This window comes from Phalacrocorax carbo, chromosome 3, assembly GCF_963921805.1.
Source record: "Phalacrocorax carbo chromosome 3, bPhaCar2.1, whole genome shotgun sequence".
In the NCBI taxonomy this organism is placed as follows: Eukaryota; Metazoa; Chordata; class Aves; order Suliformes; family Phalacrocoracidae; genus Phalacrocorax; species Phalacrocorax carbo.
The window spans coordinates 104,222,143-104,240,051 of record NC_087515.1 but is presented as its reverse complement, the minus strand read 5'-3'; the positions used below and the strand labels follow the sequence as shown (position 1 = coordinate 104,240,051).

The 17,909-nt window shown below is 36.5% G+C and overlaps 1 protein-coding gene across 1 annotated transcript in view; it reads right to left on the bottom strand.

Annotated features, from left to right (window-relative positions):
- The window catches only part of CSMD1 (CUB and Sushi multiple domains 1), a 1,235,979-nt gene that overhangs the window by 1,077,493 nt on the left and 140,577 nt on the right, over positions 1–17,909 (bottom strand). The window lies entirely within an intron of this gene.

The window sequence follows — 17,909 nt, the reverse complement described above, 5'->3', positions numbered from 1 at the left end:
CAGGGGCAGGCAGATTCAAAAGCTTTCTATCAGGAAGCCTAACTTCAATCACTTGCTGTTTTCAACATGAATCAGAGCGGAAACCCTCCTTCGGCACTCAAAGCCAAGCCAGCTAAAAATACATGCCCTTCCTACAACCCAGTCACCCAAATACATCTCTATTTTCAAATTTACTTACCAGGGAACTGAAACAAAGCTTTGCTTTGTCTTATAAATACCAACAGTATAGTAAAGAAAAAGGCTGTCAGATATATTTACTGTACTCTGTATGTAACTGCAAGGCAACAGCTAACACATGCTCCCTCCTTAACTCAGCTAAAACTTCCTGGGGGTTAAGGAGAGGACACAATATACGAGGAGGTGCAAACCAGCTCCCAGACTGTACTTGAATAGTTAGCTGGTACCTGCTGTAATTACACAGCAGCCCAAATGCTCACTGGAGATATTTGACACAGAACCAATTGTCAAAAAGCTGTTCTCATGGTGAAATAAGTTCTCCCACCCAACATGCCTTGAAAATGAACAGCAAGACAGTACAAGCTGAGGAACAGGCTCAAGTCAAACCTCTCCAGCTACCCAAATAATAGATGCTGACTAGGTAGACTGGCTAGGAAAGTGGGACTCTTGGTTATAACATTTCAGGACAGACTCCTTGAAAACAGGTTAACTAGAGAAAAATAATGAAATGTAGACTATATTACATTACATTAATTCAGATTGTTTTGAGGAATCTATGGATGAAAATGTGTGTATATGTCTGTGTACATGTGCTGAACAACTCAATTATACAGAAATACAATTATAAAGAAATGCAGCTCCAAAATACTTAAAATGAAAAAATGAAAATATCAATGTGAAAAAAAACCACTTTATTTCCCATCAATTCAGAATGTTAAAAGGAATGTTACTACTTCTAATAAAATTTCTGTTGAGCAAGGCATCATTGAAAAGGCATAAAAGGTAATATGCTACCTAATTTACATGCAAACTCTTAAAAGGTGCTGAGGAGTCAAGTACTACATATTTCATGTATTCTGAACTACAACAACAGAGTTCATTCCTCTCACACCATGCACTTTTGATCAAAAATATATGTCAGCAAGCTGCTGATGGCTTGTTTCTCTCCATCTCAGACCCATTATCCACCATCCCCGAACAACTTTTTGTCAGTAAATCCAATTACTTTCTAATATTTGTGTTCAGTATTTTCTTGATGCATGGACAAATCAAAAGTATTTTCATTAAATAACCTGTTTCGCTACCTATCTTGTCCTTCCAATGGAAAATTAATTAAAACAGAACTGAATATCTAAGGGCTCCCTTCCAACTTGAACCACTTGGTACTGCAGTCCTTTCACAATTACAATTCAATAAAGAACAAATGTAAACAAAATTGACAAAACAAAACTGGGTTCTCCTTAATGCACTTTTGTAGGGAAATATGAATTCCAGAAAACTGTTAATAGTTTCTCAGACAGCTATATCCCGAGTAACAGTACTTATTCCATTTCCTCATAAACTTCAGTATTCTTCATGTGCAGCAAAATGGCTGTAAATGAAATCAGACAGCTTAAGCTGAAGCTTGTCCAGAGAATAAACTTTCTAAATATTTTCATTAAGCTAAACATTTGGCTGATATTTAGGCTATTTATTTCAGTTTCAGACATTAGTAGTCTAGGAGAGATCTGTTAATCTTCCTCGCCATGGTATTTATGTGCCTCACAATTGCTAATGCATTCATCCCCACAAACAAAAAAATCATTGAGATTTTAATGGTAGGTGCGTTCAAATTATTTCTCCTCAGATTTTCAGGATGGTGTTGGCATGTCATTCAGGCACCAATTTTTTACCATTTTGGTAACTGCCCTAACATTTTTCATATGTCCATGTTTCTACAGAATGCTACAGCAACATTTTAAAATTCTTAAAAAGCTGGGGATGTCTGATTAAAAACATTGAATAGACTTACCAACATGTATGAAAGTTCCTTGTTATTCTTGTCGTTTGTTATGCTGGGTTTTGCTTTTCTTTTCTGAACTTTTTACCACTTGCAAAACCTGGACTGAACTGGAAAACTTTTTACCCATCAAAAGATTGCAACAATGCTTGGTGATCAAAAACTCTATTCAGCAGCAAAAAAGTCTGTAATCTGATAGCTATTCACAGCAACTACTCACTGAATGTTTACAAGCAAAAAATATGTTGACACAGGAAAAAATAATATAGAACAACTATATGGCTGATTAAGATCCCTTTAAAATACAGTTCATTTAAAATACAGAATAAAATGCTTTGAGTATTTTTTGCATTTTTCAGGCATTTTACTCCACAGAAAGTAGCTCCACACATGCTATTTTCCGCTTATTTTATCATCTTCCACTAAAAATCAAAAATTATAATCAGTTCTCTTTGAACACCTACATAGCCCATTTCCAGTGTTCTACATTATATTCTCCTCTAGGACTCTCTAACTGAACATCAGCTGCCTTGGTTAAGTCTTCTCAAACTTAAGAAATGGATTCATGAAACTACTTAAATTAATCAAGTTATTTTCACTTAATTAATGATTTTAGTTACCATAATTTCCAGGATTTTATAATGACCAGCTGAACTCAAGGGTTTTACCGATAAATTCATCATCTTTTTAAACTTACTAAGTTGATAAAAAACTTCATAAACATGTAATTTCTACTGTACAGAAGACTTATTAAATGTAGATATGCATGAGAAATACATACACTTGGTAGCATTTACCTAGGGATATTTGCTTTCCTCAAACTGGTCTAACAGAGCTCTTATCCTCAATGAATACGCTATTCCATAGGAAGGAATTCAGGTCACTGTAGAAAATTACAGTTCAAGACCAAATACAGGCAGACTTACAGCTTCTTTCACATTAAAAACAAAAAAGGAAGATAAGATATGGAAGAATGGAAAAACCAATATTATGTTTTCACCTCATAAATAAGTGGTGTCTGGGCACTTAAATTGTATTCAGTTCCAGTACCCTATTCAGAAAAGAAAAAGCAACAGCAAACTGAAGTGAACCTACAGGTATGAGCAACAAAAATGGCCAGAAGTCCAGGAATATATTATCGTGGGCCACACTTGTTAAAATGCTTTAATAACTTTTATTGCATTGAAAACATGCAAGATAAGCAACTATATATTGAAAGTAAATACAGAATATCTCACTGTCTGCTCAGAAACACAAAGGGATAGACCATGGAAGTACAACATAAAAAATGGATGGAAAATTTTTTTTAAACAGTGCATGATTACATCTACAGCTGCAGTGTAATACTGAGCTAAGGAATTTTAAAAAGCTCAAAAGGGATTTTTTGGGGTGGTTTTTTTTTTAGTACAGCAAACAATCGGCTATTGCATTAAATTTTCCTTTTTATGATCGCTGCTTAATTTACAAAGTGGAACAGATAAAGCCATATGATAACTGCTTAGAAGACAGAGGGAAAATATAGAATGTACTGAAATAAAAGAATCACTGGCAATAACTGCTTAATTAACACACTTACATATAAATAAATCCTTTAATTGGCTCTTGCTTAGATAAAATTGAAAAGAAATCCTCATTTAAATTTGGAAGCTAAGAGGTTAAAGAAAAAGCAATATAAAATGGCAAATTAATATAGTTTACTTTTTGGACCCGACATAAAAAATTGACTGTTTCTAAATAAACAGGGTTTTTAATTTCTTTAAAGCAGTAGTGGTTGACTCCTTCAGCTTTCTCTTACATGCTTCTTAAAAGCAACAGTGTACCCAAAACGGAAGATAAAGACTGCCAATAAATTATTCATGCTGTTCATGTCATGTAATTTAATTTAATATCCAATTTTTACTGTTTTTTAAATAAAAATAAACAGTACCTGGTGTTTTTAAAATACTAGAAACTTTATGCTTTGTGGAAACAATTGCCTACTAATTTGGGGCTCAAGATAGATGTGAACATTTCTGAATCTGTTTTGTTCATTATTTAAAAGGTCTGTAGTAAACAAAATGAGAACTATATTTTAAAACAACTTTATTATTGTTAATGACAGCTATTTTAATGAGCTAGAATTTCTTTGCTGTAGCAACATGCCTGTTCCACTTTGAACTCACTAAATCTTTTTGGTCTCCAAATGACACAAACAGCCCTTGAACTATATTTGGTCTTTTATGTAATACACCTTTACTCATTTTTACTCGTAACAAAGCACCCTAGCAATTTTTTTGTGTGTGTTTCTAGCTGCCAAAATATAAATTGTAATATTTCACAGCAAATTAGCGTTCTTTAAAGTGTTAGTTTTCCACTATCCACTTCAGATTATTCTAATTTGCCATAAAGTATTTTAACAGAACATTAAAATTCTTCCTGCCAAAACCCATGACTGTACTGTCAGCAGGCACTAAGCTAAAAAGGTTCACTGTCACTCAGGATATGAGAAGTAGGACATGCTCCAGCTCACATTAAGGTGAATGAACAAATTCTTATTGATTGTAATAAATTGGCCAAGTCCCCTCACTGGGTTGAGATTAATATTCCCCATCTCACAAGAAGTTTATTGCTAAAATTTTGTATGTCTAAATAGGATTTTTCCTGTAATTGCTCAATGCTGAGGCATTTGAATTAGCTCTTTATTTTATAATTTATAGTTTACTTCTGCAGATGTACTCAGAATTTTAAAAGCAAGCATTAATCCTAAAAACTTCACTTTGCTCTACATATTAAACAGCAGTTCCTTACCTAATGACTACCACAGTTACTCTTTGCAGGTCAATGGATTTGCCAGTGTAGAGCAATCAAAAATCACTAGATTTTTAGGAAAAACTTTATAGCAAAAAAAGTATTGTGGTTCTGAAATAAAAAATAGTAAGAGAAACTCATGCATACCAAGTACTTAAATACAGGGTATTCTTCTAAATGACAAGTGATTAACTATTACTGAGCAGAAATACTGCATATTGCTATAATTCCATATGGAATCCAATTTCGTGACAAATAAAGCTACTCCTATTTGTTAGGAACATTTCTATCGAAGGTCCAGGTTCAATGAGGTGCCTACGCTTGGCTTGTTTAAGCAAAGAAATCAGTAAATGTAACAGACTGACCACACATTTGAAATTTATCATACAGTTACGCACTTTAGTAAAACTGAACATCAGTTTAGAAACATGAGAATTTTTTAGACCTTTGCAGGAAAACAATTCACCTATACAAGAATTCAAGTTGACAGTAAGAGTTTCCACAGACAAATAAACAAGCTGACAATAACCTGAAGCACTGGTGTTACTGATTTTCAGCCACATTGTCACAGTGGAGAAGAAAAAAAACCACACACCAAAAAAACCCCAAAAAATCAACTATCATGTTTTTTTTTAAGTATTAAAGGCTCTGACACTTGCAAAAGGAACTAAAGCTTAGCACTGTCATCTTTCTCTTCATTATATTCCCTGTTAAAATACTTAACCAAACAAGCTAGAAACTTAAAAACTATTAAACAAAATTTAACTTTTCTTTAATATCTTACATGAAAAAGGAAGACAATGTATTCCTTAAGTGTCCAAGTGAGGAAGAAGCTAGGTCCTTCTTTGTCTTAAAATATCACTCCATTAAGGAATTCAGATTTCACCAATGTAATTTTAAAATTTGAAATACACTGAATTTAATGAAATAAATAATAGAGTAATCCAGGCTGAATTAAGTGAGTAGGCAAATGAACATCATGCAAGACTACCAAAGATGTAGAAAAAAAGGATAAGGTGATTCACTTGTTTGGTAGCTTTCATATCCAAAACCACACAAGGAGGAATGTGCTGATACAAAAGCTTTAATCATCCAGTGGAAAAACAACAATTTGTGTTAATGGACAGAGTAACCACCATCCAACATTAAAACAAATTTAACTGTACAAAGGTTTATGTGACAGTCTATTAAAACAGACCCTGGGAAGAGAGAGAAAACATGAAGGTCATGGCACCAAGGGGTATTTTTATCTTCATAAAATGCCATGAGGATATGACCTAGCAAACAAAGCAGAAGCCCAAGGCACTCTGGTAATAGAAGATGAAGCCCGAGAATTTCTGAAGAGACGAATTAAGCCTGAACATTCCAGGTCATTCAAATTTTTAAACTTTTCAATTTCAAAAATACTCTATGAAAGTATTGAATGATTCAAGGCCAGAAATGTGGTAAAGTTTCACCAATAAAAAAGAATCAACGGTCGGAAAATTGCCACAGTTTAACCAGAGTGGAGTTGATGATATTTAGAAAAAGATCAACTGCAACACATCTTGCTCACAATTTGTATTTTGAAGGATCTTTCTGGATAATACAAGCAAAAACTGCCATGTAAAAAATTAAAATTTACAGACAACCTGATCAATTTTTTTTTTATATTCATTAAAAAAAAAAGTGTGTTTGAAATACTTTGAAAAATTACGACCACTATCTGAAAAAAACCAAACCAAAACAAAACAAACAAAGAAAGTGAACCAGGTCAGAAGCTGGCTGATTGCTGGTGTCTGATGGTGCTTCTCTCCCTCTGCAGCTCCCGGCAGTTAGCTAACAGCCAGCTTTTCCAGATTTGCTCTAGTTTTAGTGTAGCCATTAATGAGCCAAAGTAAAGCTAAACAGGTAGTCAAAATTAATTTTTTTTGTTTCAGGTTTGTTGTTTTTTTCCCCCAGCAAGCTTCTGAAGTGAATAAATGCTACACAAATCTTTCAGAGAAAAAGAATATCTTCATTCCCCAAAATCAGTTTATTGATGATGGAGCTGGGTAATGGTGCTGTGACTGTCCCATCCCTTCTCCTTTACCACACAGGTAAACCCAATTGTTTCTTGGAGTTAATTCTTCCTTGAATATGAGCATATCTTTTAGGGGAATAAATAACCTTGAGAAGCTGTTTGACTACTTCCAAAAGACACTTGTTTCTCATATGAAATTGTCAAGGTTGAAAATCCAGCCTACAGAGTTTATTAAACCTGGATCTTTGTAAGGGGTGCAGGTGCCCAGGCGCTGGCAGCACTGGGGGGGTGCAGGGCGGCCTCTGTGAGGAGCGGCCGGGGCTGCCCCGGGCCGGGCACGGCCGGTTCCAGCCGGCTCCAACCCCCCCACCCCAGGGCACGGCCGAGCCCCGCAGCCGCGGTGGTCGCTCTTCTGGGAAAGTATATTTGAGAAAGAGCAAAAATAGGACACAGGCAAAGTGAAACAGCCCTGCAGACACCAAAATCAGAAAAGAAGGAAGGGCAGGATCTGCTGCAGGAGCAGAGATTCCCATGCAGCCTATGGAGGAGACCATGGTGGAGCAGGTATTTCCCTGAAGCCTGTGGAGAGGACCACACCAGAGCAGGTATCCACACTACAGCCCTTGAAGGACCCCCCCACTGGAGCAAGTGGGTATTTCCTGAAGGAACTGCAGCCTGTAGAGAGCTCATGCAGGAGCAGGTTTATCCTGAAGGGCTGCAGCCCATGGGACAGACCCACGCTGAAGCAGGGGAGAAGAGCAAGGAGGAAGGAGCAGCAGAGCAGAGCTGTTATGAACTGACCACACCCCCACCTCCCATCCTCCTGCACCACTCAGGGTTGTGGGGAGGAGGCAGAGGAGTCAAGAATGAAGGAGTGTAGTGGAGCCTGGAAAAAAGGGTGGAGGGAAGGTGGTTTTACTTTTGTCTTTGTTTCTCAGCACCCTACTTTATTTTCAATTGGCAATAAATTAAATTAATTTTCACTAATTTGACTTGATTTTGACTGTGACAATAGTTGGTAAGTGATCAACCTGTTTTCATGTCAACCCATGAGCTGTCCATCTTATATTCTGCCCCTGTCCTGTTGAGGAGAGGCAGTGAGAGCACAGCTGGGCAGGTGTCCAGAACTGGCCAAGAGCAGCCCACCACTACCTTTTAAACAGAGACCCTCTCCACAAATTATTGCCATTACATTGTGCTATGTACGTATATGACATCTACTTATAGATTATTTCCAAACACGTCTATATGTCATAATAACAATACACAAACCTTCCAACAACAAAATGCTAAAAAATCCTGTTGCAGCTCTTGTCCATGAGATCTAAGACAATAGTCATAATATTTAAGTATATATCATTTCTTAGAACTGTTCTATTTATTGCATAATAGTTGTCCATTTTAGAAGCTGCATTTTGCTTTTACAGTGCTGTAAAATATCACACTGTTTTCCAGGAAGAAAAACAGCTGTTTCTTTCGTCTCAGTGTCAGTACTGGGAACATTGTTCTTGTAACTTTATCCCTTTAGGTAGAATCCTTTCATGCTTTATATATCATGTCAAATATTATCCACTCAAAGGACTACAATTTAAAACAAAACAAAAAACTTACATTCACATACACACTACAACCTCTCTATTTATTCCATGAACAGCTAAAAGAGTTTTAGTCAAGACCAAAAAAAAGGAATGGCCTTTGGGTAGAGCTCCTGTGTAACAACTCAACTTCCCAAACATCAGTCACACCCAGATAGCTTTCATTTGGTCTGAGCAACCTCAGCATTCCCATAGGACACTGCCTTTCAGTCTTTTGTTTCACAATCATGCTCAGTCAACAAGATCATCATCCACAATACAAGATCTCACTGTTGTCCATTAGACATCTTCACTTGCAGTACAGTGCTTCGGTAGCTTACACTTAATGCCAGGTACTTGAAGCAAAGCCAAAAAGGGCCCAGAACTAAGATGAGAACATATTTGTGTGTAACCTTCCCATTGAACGGGAGAAATTAGCTATTTGTCTTTTAGAGCACTATTGCATTACTGCACCATGGTGCTAATGTTGTATGGTAAAATGTGGAGTTAATTCGAAGAGTCTACACTGACAAAAGATATTTCTTAATCGGTGGTGGGGGGGTGGATGAAAGAAGTTGCCTAAGAGGGCAAAGTGTCAGAGGAGAAAGCACACTTGATTTTATTATGCTGAACGATGTTTTGTGTCCATAAAATAGCCTATGCACAAATTGACCACATTGTTATTTTATGTGTCAGATAAGTGATGACATAGAATGGTCTAAAGCATACGTGACAATTATATATGACACAACCTCAGCCAAAACAAGTTATGGATGAAGAGTAAAAGTGTTATTGCATGAAGCCAATTTCCTGACACTGGAAACAAGAGTAAGATTCTGAAAATGTTTATAAAGACACTGGGTCCACAAAACAATCAGACCTGTGACAAAATACCCATTGAGATCAGTAACAGCACAACCGCTGAATTGACAAAATCCACAAAAAGCCACAGATATGTCTGATATTACCGTGGAAAACCTGTTGGTTAAACTGTCTTTCAAAACACTCCTTGATGACAGAATAAGCCAAATCAGCTCCTTGATCATTGAAGCACTGTTGTGGTCAGGGGTTAGCAGAAAGGAATTTTTGTAGGAAATAAGATCAGTGAATCAAAGTAGCTTATTCTTCCAAATAATCTTCTACTGTTGTTAAATTTGTGATCTCAAATTATTCTCTATGAATACAATAGCTTCCTAACACAATTATTTTATAGATAATTAAGGTATTGAACTAAAACCCCACATATCTTAATTAGAACTACAAAATTACTTTGAATTTGCAGTGTCTTCCACACCAAAGCTGCTGAAATTCCACCTAAGAGTACACTCGTCACTAACCTTTGCAATACCATGAGATTTTTGTCTCCTTACAGTTTTATCACTGTTTTAAAATAATCAGCAAACGCACCCAAACACTCCCCCTCCAGCAAAAGGGAATTTGTACTCAGACACACGTTATAAGAAGGTCAGACATTTTTCCAGTACCGCTCCAGCCCTATGGTCAGCTAACCAGAATTTCAAGCAGGAAGAAATGGGGAATATAGGTGGAGTTTGAAGCAGATAATACGGATCCCTTCATTTCACAAATCTCAGTCGAAGTTTTGTAAGTATTTTATAATTTGACTCTTCTGTCTGTCTACTCAGTACAGCCTCTTCCTTAAGTCATGTGAAATCAACTACTTAACACACAGACAGAGAGAATGTAGACACCAATCTACTGATACAGAGATAAATCATGTGTAGCTGTGTTCTAAATACAAACAGAAAAGTTAATTTTGGGAGGGGCGTACCTCATTTGTTCTAGTATGAAAGCAGTTACCCAGATAGAACACTTTGGAATAAACTCAGCGGGAACATTTAGGGAAAAACTTAAAGGAGTCCAGTTCTCCTTACCTTCCCCAAATCTCTTTTTCTGAATTTGCAGAAAAAAATATGATTCACTCACAAACTGAAACACTGGTAAATATAACTGGATGGCATTTATTGCAAATCTCCTGTCATCTTTATTAATGCAGTATTAATCTAATGATGATGTAGGCAAGTATAGCAAATTGCAGAGTAGGATGAGAAAGTGTGTCTTAATACATTAAAATATCAATGTTAGAATGAATGTTGATAGAGACAAATGAGCTTATCTATTTTGCTCTAAATATAAAAAAGAATCCTTCTCTTTCAAAAAAGCAGCCATCAACAGAGTCAGAAACACAGATATTAAGTCCTATACAAAAATGGAGCTCCAGAAGAATTTTACAGTGCTCTAATGAGATTATTTTTCACTCAGTGCAACCTCAACATGTTTGCCACAGCTTTCTGCTTACAGAATGCTGTTCTGTCCTGCCAGCTGTTCCATTTTATTAATTCTGGAAAAATCAAGTCCACTTTGATACATCAGTCCAGAGTCTTCATTTTGCATGTTCCCTGTTTTGAAAACATTAGTTTTAAGCACACAAACAGTTGTAAACATAAAGGCAGGCCATTCAAGAGACCAGTGTTTGTTGAGAGGCCCAGGGATATTGTTATGGAGGGTCAACCACACACAGTCAAGTTAGGCATAATTTTTTCCAAAAGCTGTGAAGTAATGAATTTTGTTTTAAATGTAGCTGAAATACCTGAACTTTAAACCTCTCTTAAGAGCTAACTTAGCACAGAGTAATCCCTAACATCTGTAAAGGTACTGTAGTCAGCTTTTAGACACTTCTTTTAATTATCTTTATTTTTTTCTCACCATTTATTCCTCACTTTATCTTTCACTGTCCAACTGAGAATCAGCCATTAGTAGTGAAGAATCTACAATGATTCTAGTTATCAGACTGCTTATAATAGCTTCCCACTGGCACCTCATGGAGGGCCATATGCCATTTCAACTGAAGAGGATGGCAACATGCCCACTGACATTATTAGAACTAAAATTAATTTTAAATGTCCAAAACTCAGAAAATCTATTGCTCCGATTGACTTACTTTTTCTTCTCAAAATCTGCCATGTCTTCCTTCAAGCTTCTTAGAGATAATTAGAAGGTTCCAACTCCTGTGCAGCTGCTAGGTTATTTTTGAGCTGGTGAAGGAGGAATGACAATACAGCTAGATCTGCACTTACGAAGGAAAAGTCTCATCTCAGAGGTGGATGCGTGCTCTAAGAAGCATATTCTGGCCCTCCAAGTCTGCATCTAAGGAACTGTTTTGACCTACCGGAGTGAGTGAGAATTAATATGAATTGATACACTGTGATTTGATTTTGATTTTTCCTGTCATATTACATTCACTACTTACGCCGCCTTGAAATAAATGGCATAGATAATGACACGTTATCCCACTACTGCCAGTGTCACACAGTTAGCACCCCAGTTTGAACCTGGTCAGGTGAAACTCCTTCACGTTGGACAGAGGCCAAGTATTAACCTCAATCTGTTTTTCCGAATTACATTACTTGCAACTAGAGATTGACTGGAAAGATGTTCTCACTGTCAGCCATCCAGGACTAATTTTTCATTACATCATTACTAATTTTTCCTGTGCTTATATATTAGGCACATAAGCAAGTTTCAAGAGCTGGCCTAAGAATGCAAGTCCTACCCATGACGGGTATACTGTAATGGAGGCTCTAAGTTTTAACAAATTCTGATAATTTGTCTGCCTCAAAACATAATGGGACAAGAGCAAGTCAAGCCAACTGGGTTGTAGTGCAACCCAGGAGCAGTACAGTGTTCAATGTCAGAAAACTGTATTACAGACGTATAAAGGAGTAGGCAGAGATTTTATGTTACATAGTCCTACACAGTCTTCTTCCCCCACTGAATCTCTGGTGGTCTTTAGGATTTGTATAGAGGATGTGACAGTTGTTTGAAACCCTTTCACTTCCTTGCTGTAAAAAACATGAAATGGATGACAAAAAAAATTCATTAATGTTGTGAGGTTTCTGAACAATACAGCAAAGTACCTATGGAGAAATTCCTAACACTGTCCTCAAAACCGTTTCTGAGCAGCACATTTAGAACAGCGAAAGTAAAGCAAGAATACCAAGTTGCTTCTCAACCACCTGACACAGTACTTTTCAGACATTAAATGAAGTTGTTGTATTCAGTGTCTTAGCTTCAAGTAAAGAAAAACAGAAATTTTTGCTAAGTCGCAGAGAGTAGATATTTAAACACTAAAATTTAATATTTATATGATTTTACTTTAGTTAATAGTGTTATGTTTAAAAGCTTTCAATGTGAAACACTTCTTGTATAACACTCCAGTACTTAAGTATTTCAACTCCTAACTTATCAGGCACACAAAGGTATTCATGGTGAGGTTAAAACAGTTAACAGGATCAAAAGAGTTAAAGGTATTGAGAAGAAAGTTGACTTTTGGTAGCTATAGCTACCTTACTTCCTCTCACAAGTAGACAAAATTATCACCAGGCTGAAATATTAACATGGTACCAAGATTCCAATGACGATCATTTGTTGGTTGGAAAAAATGTGCTCCAAAAGCATCTTCTCACTGACAGGAAGAGGTTTTTCTTAATAACTTTATAGGTCTCAGAATATAAATCTAAAATCTCAGCTTTGGATTCTGGCGATGTGTAGGTGGCTCTGTGCGTGGGCGGCTGCCAACTGAAGTCATAATGTCTATTGTTGCATTATTAGAAAGCTGCCATTAAGCAGATCTATGTACTATCATACTTGCTGGAGCCCAAGTATGAAATTATATGCTCTCTGGGTCCTAAACTTGGATGCCTGTGTCAAGAAGAGATCACTAAAACATCATAGGCTTAAGTAAATGGCATTCAGAAGGCTTGATTTTTCCAAACAGGTCTATCTACACACTGTGTCAGAAATAAGAATGGTATAAATGGTACCTCCTCCTCCTCCTAATTACTCTGAAGGAGATTGCTTTCAAAAGCTCTTTGCACACTTACAGAAGCAGCAAAATATTTTAATAAGCATTTGTCAGTCAGTCAGTTGTTTTCCTTTCTAAAGTGTGAGCAGTGATTTATAAGGTCTGCATTTTGATAAAAGCTTTATGCTGAATGTACAGCCTTCCTCTCCTGCTCTTTGTTGAAGTGAACAACAGGCTACTAAATAGCATCATAACCTGACAAATATAGGCATGGGGAACAGCATTGTAAAGCCAAGTTTCGTAAGAGTGAACAGGTTTGATTGCCACACCTGTAACAAGACTGGGCCCTTACGCCCTGTGAGGATGACAATAGCACCACTGACACCCTCCTTCACCAAATTCCAGCCAGCAAAGCTTGCAGGACATTTGGATCTGCTATCTCCTATTTTTAGCAATGTCCCAACCCTAGTAATCAGCTCCAAGTTGAGGCTGAGCAAGAGACGTCCTTTTATCATATTATTTTGCCTTCCATTATGATTCTGCAACTATAGTTTGAATTCAAGCTGTCCCAGCAAAATTATTCCACCTCTATTATTAGGAGGTTTCTACAGCAGAATTATTCCACTTTTATTATTAAGAGGTTTCTATTATATTCATGTTTCAGGTAACAGCTCTCACAACCAAAGTATTGTATTAATGGGGGCAGTGATATTTTAAACGAATAATTGGCAGCTCTTAAAACAAGGCTGTTAAAGTGTCTATGGATACACAAACATGGGTAATGTGCTGCTGGTTCTTTCCTAACCACTAGCATCTGAAGCTGCCTGCCATTTTACCATCTGCCAACAGCGATTCTGGTGACAGCACTGGCTGGTATAGGAGCAAGAGACTTCAGTCCAAATGAGGTGGTAAGTATTAGTGAAAAAGCAAACAAACAAGCCTATGCAACAATTGTTCATGAAGAGAAGCTGTTTCAGATACCACAGCCTACTACTAAACCCTTTTGACTTGAGAATCCATCCAGTTACACAGGTTTTTTATTTTAATTAGTGACCTCCACAGGAAAACTTGCATGTTTCTAGCAAGGACTGAGTAGATGATGATCTATTATTTTTAAATAGACTAAGAAAAGTTGCAAGTGCAGTGCTAAGCGGTTGTGCTCTTTTCGTTTTACTAGCTGTCAAAGAACTTAACCCTGATTTTCAAAGTGACCAAAAAGGAAAGGAAATATCTTCAAAGAGCAGAAGCATTAACCTCGTTCTGACTAAATTACAGCTGTATAATTAAATCCTGTCTACTTAAGTCCACTTGTTGCAATAGAGGACCAGTTGTTCAAATAGCTGCATTCTTTCTCATTATATATCCCAAAAAGCTGTGAGTTCTGCTGCTGTGACTAAATAGTTGTTTGTTCCATCCAAAAGATGACTGTATTTCACAGAGCAATTTCTGTATGTGTAAGTCACGCTGGTAATGAAGGTATTCAAAGCCATGAAAGGTTAATTGTTATTACTAGAGTGGTCTTCAATAGGTAATAAATGCAGCTCCACTGTAAAAAAAAAAAAAAAAAAGTCAACCTTTGAGTTAGAATCAGGAATAGTTAAAGCCATGATGAAAAAAAGGTATATGCAGAGAAAGCCGGGTGCGGGTCTATCTGCAATGTACTGCATACTGGGACTGCCAGTGTTGCCTGGCAACTGGCAGGAGGGGTGGCAGGCACCAAAAAAAGGCCTAAATCTGTAGTTGTCGTGGCACGATCTTTCCGATGAACTGCTGTTTCAGCTACTGTAGGCCATAAATACACTCTTTTGGCTTACTTTCTGCTTTTATAATGAAAACTAAGCAACAGAATTAGAGCAAGCATACAGGATTAAATTTTAAATATAGTTAAATGAGATTCTGATTCTCTAGGTTAAAAATGTCGTATTTTCCCATTTCTGATAGCAACAAAATCTGGAATTTAATTTTCTCATGCAAATTCATGAAGAAATAATTAAAAGCTCATTGGATCAGGAGACATTTGTGGAAAAATTATTTCACTGGTACATTTCAGACAGAAGTAATTTTAAACCACACAAGTCTGAAGATTAAAAACTTCAGGCTTGCACAGTATTGTGGATTCAGGCTCCCACTGATGTCACCATGCTACACAGGACAGATCCATCTCAAACACTGATCGAAGAACCCAACACAACTTACTCCCCAAGAGCACCTTCATTTTAGCAACCACTTAGGAGTTAGGCATAGCCAGAAGCAGACTACAGGGGCTACACTGCGCTCTCATTATATTTAAATGGTTAAGTGGTGCAAATAATCTTAAATATTTATTTGGGTTTGTACCTGGGCCCCATTACGAATGCCCTTTAGGGCTAACTAAAGTTCCCCTTCTCACTGAAGTCTTTGCTTGACGTCTGAACAATTATAAAAGGCCTAAAAGCTGACTCAGAGTTCACATCCTTCTTGAAAGGCATGAAAGACACAGTCGTTCTATCAGGCTATAACCAAGCTAATGCAGTAACACAGGCCCGTCTGATCACTCCATACATAAAAGCTCCCACAAAACTTCAGACTGTAAAGTCGCTTTTGCAGAAGTGCAAACTGAAGGCACATGCTGTGCTGGAAAGCTTATGACAGATCCGAAGCTCATGAAGACGAATGCCAGTTAATTTCACTCACTTGCTTCTCATGCTTGGAGCTTACAGTAGCACATGGAATAAACTGTAAATAATTGAAAGCTACCATGATAAATGGATGAAGAGAATGAATTGTTAAGTAGCAACTGAATCTCTTGCTGCCCACTGTTCTTCAGATTTCAAGTTACCCAGTCAAGAGACATTTCCAAAAGTAACTTTCTTCTGACCCTAATTATTTTGCAGAATTAATTCTCTCTCTGAACTCCACCCAGAAGGAAAGGACTCTCAGGCTGCAGTTTAAAATGAACAGCACCGGTGCCACTTCACGTCTTCAGGTTATTAGTCTGAATCATGTCCCTAGTTCGAGATATTATTCCCTATTACTACTGTGTTCCAAAATTATCTCATTAAGTGTCATGTCAGAGACTAATTTAAATTAAATACTGCATAGCATATATCAAGGCCAGGACTTGCTGATCGCTTTGATAAGTTGAGAATTTTATTTTAATCCTTTTTTCATCTAAAATAAAAATCTCAGTGTTACCACCAGTGATATAAAAAGATAGTAAAAAGGGGTTGTTTAATACGTTATATTACTTTTTAAGAAGCGTAGTCAATGGTTTTTAATACTTCAGCATTCCAGATATCAATACTTAGCACCTGAGTAATACTTTACATCTTCTAGGTGTCTAGCTACCTAGTACTAAATTTTTGAAAGCCTTAATTCATTTTAATGCCTAAATTAGATTTTGAGGTTTGAAAGCTTAGACCGTGTCAAATTCCAACATTTATTTTCAGAGAAAGGACTATATGCCTAAAACCAGAATGACCTTTTAATCACATTTTGACTTTCTGCTTCATAATGGGGAAATGCTGGGTCACCCTAAAAAACACTTTAATTAGTTGGTTAACATACACAAATAATATGCTACCCTCTCTAATCTAATTTTGGGAATAACTGAAGCATTTTAAATAGAAATTATAATGAACTCTGAAACAGACACACCTAGAATGTCTAACAGTCTACAGGGTGTTTGTTAATTTGGTCCAGTGGTTTCTATTTATTCTGGATATATGCCAGTATATTTGACAACTGCATTTAGAAGATGAGGTTAGCTCAGGAAAATTTGGTGTAAAAAAATGAAAGCATATATTACTATCACTGCTACTATTTGGGGAAAAAATAGTTACATTCTAACTTTAGCTTACTTATTTCAATATTTAAAAAACAGAATCACTAGAATTTCACTGTAAAATATTTATACAAAGCATAAATGAAATTTCAGATTAGGATGTAAAAGTTACTTTTATCCAATGGGATGTACAGTGGAAGTGATATGCCCAATCAATAAAAGGAACGTCATAAAGTTGATATAATGTACTTGAATTTACATTTGCAGAGTATATCTGAGTGTGAGGAAGTCCTCCTAAAATAGCCCTCTGAACAGTTCAAGGAAAAGTTACCAAAGATATTTATTGAATTGCTTTATATATTTATTAAATAAAATAATTCTGATGCATTGAATGGATGGTTAAGGAACAACGAAGGTGGATATTTTAATAGGTCATTAGACAACTTTTCCAATCCAGATGTGAGTAAGCATTAGTCTCACCTCGGAGTATTATAAATACAGTGCACAAATACTGACAAACAAACGGTCACTTTTGAATTGATACAGATTTTGTTCTCAAACCAAGAAACGAAACTGTCAGAACTCAGGACAAACGTGCTTTTATTGCTTTTCTTTGTAATATACAGCTTGTTTTCTTTACCTCTCACAACAATACAAGGGCTTCACAAAGAACAATTAGCAGACAACAAACACAAAGAATGATGATTCAAGGTACCATACTTGATACCATTCCTTATTTTATGCGTAATTGGATTGACTACTTGTAAGGATCTAGTAATCAAGCAATTAGAGGTAATGTGTGTTTGACAAAAAACATTCCCCTGTTTCTGAGCCAAGGCATATGTGAAAAGGAATTACAATATCTCTAGCCCTGGCATTCTGATTCTGTCTGCATTCACAATCACAACTCATTACATTATTTTCCATGTAGCTGTTCAAAACTAATTGTGTCCTCCAGGATAAATCGAAGGCTTAATATATAAATCTAAGCTACAGCATTTACA